This window comes from Bos javanicus, chromosome 1 (assembly GCF_032452875.1).
Source record: "Bos javanicus breed banteng chromosome 1, ARS-OSU_banteng_1.0, whole genome shotgun sequence".
Taxonomy (NCBI): domain Eukaryota; kingdom Metazoa; phylum Chordata; class Mammalia; order Artiodactyla; family Bovidae; genus Bos; species Bos javanicus.
The window spans coordinates 84,986,876-84,995,415 of record NC_083868.1 but is presented as its reverse complement, the minus strand read 5'-3'; positions in this window follow the sequence as shown (position 1 = coordinate 84,995,415).

The following is an 8,540-nucleotide window of genomic DNA, read 5'->3' as shown; positions in this document are numbered from 1 at the left end:
CAAGAAACTGCCTTTTGAAAGGATTGATGGATGCATTAGCTTGCTCTCAATACCCTCTGTGCACTTTTATTCTGGCTGCTGTAGATATAATTTTAGGTGCCTTTCAAAAGCATTTAGATATTCTTCATCCTTTAGTTCTTTCATTCACTATCTGTTCATATTTTGTCTCATCACAGAACAAGATGAAGATGCAGAGGAAACCACAGTGGACTTCCAGCAGAGGAAACCACAGTGGACTTCCAGCAGGTTAGACAGCCTCTTGTAGGAATTCAGAGGCAATAAACTAGATGAGACTACCAAAGAAAAGCCCTGGGCTGTCAATGCATCTGTGTAAAAATAACAACTGTGGGGTTCTGTGCTCTGAAGACAGACAGCAGAAAAATCCATATTCCTTTTTTTCCCCCCTTCATGTATGGAGATGAGAGCATGTGAAATTAAACAGTTAATAGTAGAAACTGAATCTAGGAGGTATGCAAGACAGGAAGAAAAAAGGTTAAACAGAATACCAAACATTTTTTGCCACAGCTTTGAAAATATAGATGGAAGAGCCTTTACAAAAAACTTCCTTCTAATTACTTCAGGGGCCAAAGTGGGACTGAAACAAGTAAAGACTACAGAATATTTTCATCAATCTCTTGTTTCCAAAGGAAAGACCAAAGAAATCAACTGTTCACCTAGAGAAGTGTTATCACCAAACTTATTTGTTTGTCTGTTTATTTAGTTGTTGCTGTCTGCTTTATCACTTATATAATGTTAACATTCTTTCAAAATGGGCAGATGGACCTCCTTCAAGTTCTGACAGTAACTCTTTGTTAGTGGTACAAATGGCTTCAGAGGTATTTAATTACCATTAGTAGTCATTCGTTTGCTCCTAGCTGGTGACATTTGGAATAGTAAGCAGCAGCATTCTTTGTGTCCAGTGAGTTCATAGAAAGTTAAACCTACTTTTGACAACAGACTCAAGCTTAGCTACCATTAACTCCTCTTCAGTTACTGGATGATGTGTTTGAACAGTATGAATGATTAATGAAGGCTAAATGGTTCAGTTTCTATCTTAAAACCTTTTTGTTAACTTCTAGGGAGCTGAGTGACTGCAAGGTGAGTTCAGCTCAAGCAAGTATTCATGCAATCTGTTGCTTGTACTTTGGGGGAAAAAAACCCATTAATTTATCAACTATTTTTAAGAGATATAATAAATTAGAAACTTTAATCCTGATGCCTTTTCCCTTTCACAGATCAATACCAGGGACCGTACTTTTTGCCAGCTTGGCATCAGAAAGCAAAGTTTGCTTGTATGTCGAAGTGTATGATTGCTTGCTCTTAAGGAAACCAAGATAAGATGTCGTCAACTGGTAGCAATCCATTACAAAGCTCCTAAAAGCAGCCTATGAATTTTCCTGCAACAAATTCCAGGATTGTTCCTAGGGAAAGGGCACCAGATTATTCATTAAGTTGAGAAAACCCTTATGTCTGGCTGCTTGTTAGCAATGGGTAGATGTGTAAAGATGTGCAGGGCATTTGCTGGTTGATATGTAAGAGGCATCCCTACTGTTAACTCCTCCAGAAATATTTTATGCAAAAGAGATTATAGAAGAGGCCAGGTAAGGCTGAAAGCTAGAAAGATGCAGAGATTGAGAATGTGTACAGGGACTGAAAAAGTGAAGATGACAACTGACTCCAAGAAACGAAAGCACACAGGACAAAAAGCAAGATTTGTGGGGAGATAAGGCAGTCTGGGGACATAGCATAAGCATATCTTTACTTCCATACCTTTAAGCAGATCTTTAAATTTTATTTCAGGGGTTCCTTTGGCTCTGCCTTAAATTTCCTCTTCTTCACTTTGATAACTTTATAACACTTATGTTATCACTTATAATATACTCGATCACCCAGACAACCCAGAACTTGAGATTCATTAGTAAGTGATACAGATGCATCTATCCAATGACCTTTGATAAAAAAAAGATCTGGTATTCCTTGTTTGATGGTCTATTGGGCATGTATTCCTTTACCAGCTTCCAAATGAAATATCTTGGGGTACTTCAAATTAATTAGATATCGTTTATTTAGGGGATGTGCCTTGTCCATCATTTTTATCCATTATATATTCATACAGCCTGGGCATTTATTCCCAAAGAGAAGAAAGTGAAGTAAATTTGAACCAGTGTTTTCCAAAGAGAATTCACAGGCCTACTTCATTCATTTATTGAGCCAACAACCATTTTATTGGGCACTTATTAATTTGCTAGACAATGTGCCAGGCATTTGGGCTACAGACATGTTTGGTATCCAGCTTTTCCCACAAGGATCTCGCTATTTGGAGAAACAGACATGTAAGGGTATCAGCAATGGAAAAGGTGCTGTGGGAGAAGAGAGGAAGGATTCTTTTTTTTTTTTTTTTAAGCCAGCCTGGAATGTGGATTTCAGGTTTAGAGAAGGCTTCCGAGAGAAAGCAATATTGACCTGGGTCATATAGTATAACCCACGCTAAGCTGTGTGTCACAGCTTTGAGACTCCCTGGGTTGCACCCATTTACTTAGAAATCAGCCTTTCCTGGAGGACCTAGAGTCCCCTGTTGTGTAGCTGACATGGGAAAGGGTCATCAAAGGAAACCAGGAACCACCATCATGCATTATTAACATCTGCAAGATTTGCTCAAGATTGATACCAGGTCTTCCACATTGCAGGCAGACGCTTTACCCTCTGCACCACCAGGGAAGCCCAACAGTCATGCCCAGGACCCCAAGAAACCCTATTCTGATGTCAGGCTATCTTTAAATACCAAGCATAATAGCAGTGGAAACTAGTAACAGATACATGAGTAGAATAAAATGCAAGACAGGAAGGAAGGAGAGAGGGAGGGAGGGGAGAATGAAAGACTGAAGTAAAAAAAAAAAAAAATCAATTTGGATGGAGTGAAGTGAAAGTGAAAACCACCCGGATGATCAAAAATATCAATCTTGAGCAAAGCTTGTAGATGTTAATAATGCTTGACACTGCTCAGGGCATGCAGACAGCATCCAGGAACAGCACATTGTAAATGTGTGGTCAGTTAGAAAGAGGATTCTGCAGAACCAGCAAATCATATAAATTCTGATGAAGGCATGATTAGCCTTCAGTGTGGGAATCTGCACCCCGAGTGGATTTGAGGCCGACTGGGACAGCTCATAAGGTAAGCTGGAGGGAAGGAATTCCCTGGGGTCAATCCTCTTAAACCGAGCCCTACACAACAACTAAAAGGGACGTCTAGGTACCACCCAGACCCTGTTCTTGTCTCCAGGCAGACTCTTCACAGGTCATTCTGGGCCAAGAAATCCCACCCTGTTCACCATCACCCAGGGAAGGAGGCAGCCAAGTGCCTGCATGTAGTCGGCTGTGCTAAACAGCACTTTCTGGCTTCCTGTTGCATCACTGAGCTGAATGGAGCAAGTCATCTTAATTCTGGCTCCTCTCAGGCTCATTTGGCTCAAATGGCCAGCCACAAAGGCTGCTGATTGGAATGTATCAAGTTTGGGGGTAGATAGGGGTGGGAGAGTGGTGATGTCAAACAGCAATGGACTTCCCCCCTCCACCCCAACAGCCACTAACTGCCAATATAGGCAGGCAGGAGGGAAAAGAACAAGATGGACTAAATCTGTGAAGTGGCGGGGAGTGGGGAGGGTGTGGGGGCCACCCAGAAAGCCAAAAAAGACACACCCATCCCAGCACATTGATGACCTCTGGACAGTTCTGCTCTTGGCAGATGCCTTTGTCTCAATGGCTTCTTCTATTAGAGATCTCAGCATCAGCTCTTAAAACAACAGATGCTGTCACCAGAAAGGAGAAACCCCTTTAAAATCAAAGGAGGGCTAAATGTGGATGCAAAAGTTTACCCAATACTATTCACTTTAGCTTGGGGCCAGATGACGAAAAGGAAAAAAATTCTGGTAGGAACAAGTGAATGAGTGATAACTGGAATGGGTCAGTGCTCAGAAATCCTACAAGTGAAACAGGTGATGAGCCTCAGGAAAGAAGAGCTCTATGATCTGGGCAAGCACACCATGGAATGTGCAGACAGGAAGGGATAGTAAGAAGTGTTTCTGGCTTGGCCAATTTTTACTCCTTTCTACAAGGTTGGACTCATTCCAAAAGGATGCTACCTTCTGTTAAGAGAACTAAAGGACCAAAGAGAATACATTCATCAGAGGCTATCCCAAACAAAGGACTCCCTCTGTCCTAAGTCCCTTAAGCTTCTCAGAAGAAAGGTGTCATTAGAGGTGAAACCTGCAGTTGGTATTAAGCCCTTGGCCCAGCACAGTCAGTGTAAACACACTCACCACTTTCCTGTCTGACTGGCCTCTGCTATTTTCTTTGAGAGCCTTATTTCCTCACATGCTTTGGACAATTTCAGCTTGCCTAAAATCTCTCTTAGACAGCAGTGTTTTTATTTCATTTGTAATTCAATCTCAGTTTTGTTGAAAGGACATAGAATTTTGATCTGGGAAGATATTTTGGCCTGCAAAATTAAAGTAGACTAAGCAAAAAGGAAAATATATGATTCCACATAACAAGAAGGCTGGAGCTAGGGCCATCTTAGATTGTGAATCCAGCACAGTTATCGACCCAGGTACTTCACGGCTTTCCTCCCTCTTAACGTCAGCAGGTCAATTGTAGTCCTCTTGATTACAAATTACAACAGTTTCCAAGGGCCAAAGTCTCTCTTCTGTGGCTCCATTTTTATAAGCAAGAAGAATATTCCCAGAAGCCTCCAGAGCAGACAGGTCCTCATGTTCCATTGACCAGTGATGGGTCACTGTAAACCATAGATCAATCACTGGCAAGAGGTCACTAGACACGTCAAGATTTACTGTGTGGGGCTGGTAAGGAGTCCAGGTGCTATGGATACACAGAGTTGCTCAATACCTTTGACTTGTGAACAAAGAATGGCCATGGATATTGAGTGGGACATCGACAATGTCCACCATGATATCTGAAGTCACACAGTACTGGGTTTGAATCCAGGTTCACCATTTACAAACACAGACAACATCACCTCTTGAAATCTTATTATCCTCACTTAGAAAATAGGGTTGAAAATACCTTCTGCAAGGTGGTTGGTGAGGGTTAAACTAGGCCATGTTTGTGATACAGTGCTGAGCATAGCACAGAGTAGTCATTTAATACCTGTTGTGTCTTCCTTTTATTTTTGGAAAGCTTTCAGCATATATGTCTCCATGAAAACAAGAGGACTTTCTCATCACTGCATGTCTGTGTGGTCTGTCACTCATTCTCCTGCCTCTTGTGATTTCTGGTTTCACAACACTGTTAGTACTGCTTTTAAGAGTGTCATTATTACTGGTTATTAATACTACTATTGTGATAATTGATAAATGTGTAGTACAAAGTGATATTCGCCCAAGGTTCATATCTGCTGTCCTATTTGACCCTGATAATGTAGTCAATTGGGGATGCTCCAATTAAAGGTAATGAACCAATTTATTTCTTTGTAATTTGTTATGTTTAATAAGTAAGAGCCTTCCATGCACTTTTTCCAGTGAATATACCCACACATTAATCTTGATCAGTTGCCAGCAAGTGTTTAATGAGGCCTTTGTTGGCATGGTTTAAGATGTTCCTTTGCTCTATTTACCATTTGTAGAGAACGTTAAGAAAGGAAAATTCATATATTTTGTCACTAGATAAGTTTCCTACTGCCCTGAGAAAGAGATAACTATTCTGTTTGCATAATATAACACAAAAAAGGGCTAATGAGGATGCATTGGTTTAGATTATTATTAAAACACACATTTACTTTCAAAAATTGAAGAGAATCTCTAATCTGTGAGAGTTGTAACTACTCTTAGGTAAGTGCTACAGAAAATATTCTGCATAGAGCAGAGCTTATGATCTCTCTTTTTAGCTTTCTTTACTATTTCTAAGCATTTTTTTTGCTACCCAAAGAGAACATTCATTAGTTCTTAATCTGCCAATCATTTTTTGAGCATCTACTATGTGCTACATTGTGCTAAGTGAAGTGGACAACACAAAAGTCAAGAAAGACCTGGTCCTGGTTCATGAATGCAGCAGTCCAGGTGATGAGAGGAGACACATGCAATCAGCTTACAGATTCAGGGCAGTAACATGCAGTGGAAGGAGACCTGGAGTGGCTTCCAACACTGTCACAGCTGTAGTGACCCTAGTCAAACTATTTACCTTCTATGGGCCTCAGTTTTCCTCTTTTGTAAAATGAGCAGTTTGAACCAGAGAATGCCTTGTCATCATTGTGGTTCAGTCACCAAGTGGTGTCCGACTCTCTGCAACCCCATGGACGGCAGCTCACCAGGCCTCCCTACCCCTCACCATCTTTCAGAATTTGCCCAAGTTCATGTCCATTCATACTGCATAGGAACGTGGAATGTCAGGTCCAATGAGTCAAGGTAAATTGAATGTAGTCAAATGGAGAATGCCTAAAGCTGGGCAAACTAAAATTCTGTGGTTTTTCTCTTGAAGTGTTCTAAAACTTACTAAAAACTAGTCAGCAAAGGTTTGCCAGGCTGACTTGTGTGGTTTTGAAGGATGGAGAAGGTGGGCATGTGTGGAGGGAATCTGAGAGAGGGAAAGAGAAAACATTCAGGGCAGCAGAATTGGGAGGAACAAGTAATGGCTTTGCGGTCCTTGTGTTTCCTGGCTGGAATGAAGGAATGTGGTGGATGTTCACTGTAGGGAACTCAGCTGGACCGTAAGCATGGAGCCAGTTAGCCTTGATGTTGCCACTCTACAGAAGGTGTCTCCCTCTCATCTCCTTTTTGATTTTCATCCATTTTCTCTTCCTCCTTTTCTTTCTCTCCTATGTCTTCCTCTTTTACTTCCTTTCTTATCTTAATATTTTTTCTCCAACTCCCCTTTTCTTCTCCATGCTTTCTTCCTTTTATTGGGATGGTGTTGTTAGTTTTTACAAAGCACTTTGTCCTACATGATACTTAATCAGAAAGTAATGTAAAAAAAAAAAAAAAGAAAGCATATCATTCTAAAAATTCTGGGGATTCAGACTCTGGAGCCAGAGAACCCAGGTTTGAGTCCTGGGTTATGCCATTTACCAGCTATATGGTCTTGACTTTGCTAGGCTTCCTGGGTGGCTCAGTGGTAAAGAATCTTCATGCCAATATAGGAGACACAGGAGATGTGGGTTCAATCCCTGGGTTGGGAAGATCCCCTGGATAGGAGATGGCAACCCACTCCAGTATTCTTGACTGCGAAGTTCCATGGTCAGAGGAGCCTGGTAAGCTGCAATCTATGGGGTCACAGAGTCGGACCTGACTGAGTGCACACACAAAATGGCCTTGGATAAGTCCCTAACTCCCTGTTCTTTAATCTCCTATCTTGCAAAATGAGGATAATAATGAAACCTAACTCATAGAGTTGTTACAATAATCAAATGAATAACTAAAGCACTTACAACATGGAGGGCACCTGGGAGGTCCTATGTATGTTAATTATTATTTGGAAAAGACTGATCAGGTCATTTTCTGTTCTGCCTGTGAGAGTCATACGGTGAATGTTTTCTAAGCTTTTGTCCCTAACATCCATATTGCGACCTATTGACAAATTTTACTTGAGAAAGTTGGAACACCATCTGAGCTAATCATTTAAATGTGCTAACTAAAATTTCAAGAACATTTTGAAGTCTTCTGAGTAAGGCCACGGCCTGAAGTTGCAGCCATTTTAATTAGTTTCACCTTCTCTGCCCCGTGATCCAGAAATCTCTAATTGCACCTTGGCAGCCTCCTGCTCCCTGTCACAGATCTGACTTTACCTGCTACTATTTAAATTTTATGAATCATGCTCCCTCTGTTTGAACTCCTGAAACCTCTGAAACTAAGTGAATAATTATCAGGATGCAATTGTCACAGTTTCTAAAAGATGCTGTAAAAAGATTTTTTCTTTTCCTATGAACCTTTTTTCCCCAGTTGTCTCCAATTTACAGTCATGATCATGAAGAAAATGTCAGCTATTCCTCCAATGAATAGAGAAGAAGATTCTCAGAATCAAGAAGCCTGACACTCAGTAAAGGAAACCCCGCCTCCTTCAAAAGGTGGTAGGAGTGTGCCATGGCAACCCCTTCTGGGCACTAAAAATAATGCTTGCCTTAGTGCTCTCCTACATACAGTGACTCAGTGGGAGTCTCTGGCATGAAAGTCAATGGGAAGATATCTAGTACCAGGAGTCCCCAGTAACACAGTGAGGCTGTTCCTCAATGCAAAAACACCATACTCTTAGGTGATGGACTCTTTCCAGTTGGGCAAATATTAAGGTCTAATCCTATAGGCTATAGAGCCATTAGACTTAATAGTAAAAAAAAAATTCAGGATAGATGTATCCAAAGGACCATTTTACAACAGGAACAGATCAGTCTTAATCATTTGTAATTTTATCTTCCATTTATATACCCTTACACTGCATCCTTACTTTCAAATTTTTTTCTAGTAATATCTATATTCAAAAAAATAAGAAGCCCTTCTTATGTATTAGGCTTTCTCACTTCCTTTCTCTATAGCATCAGC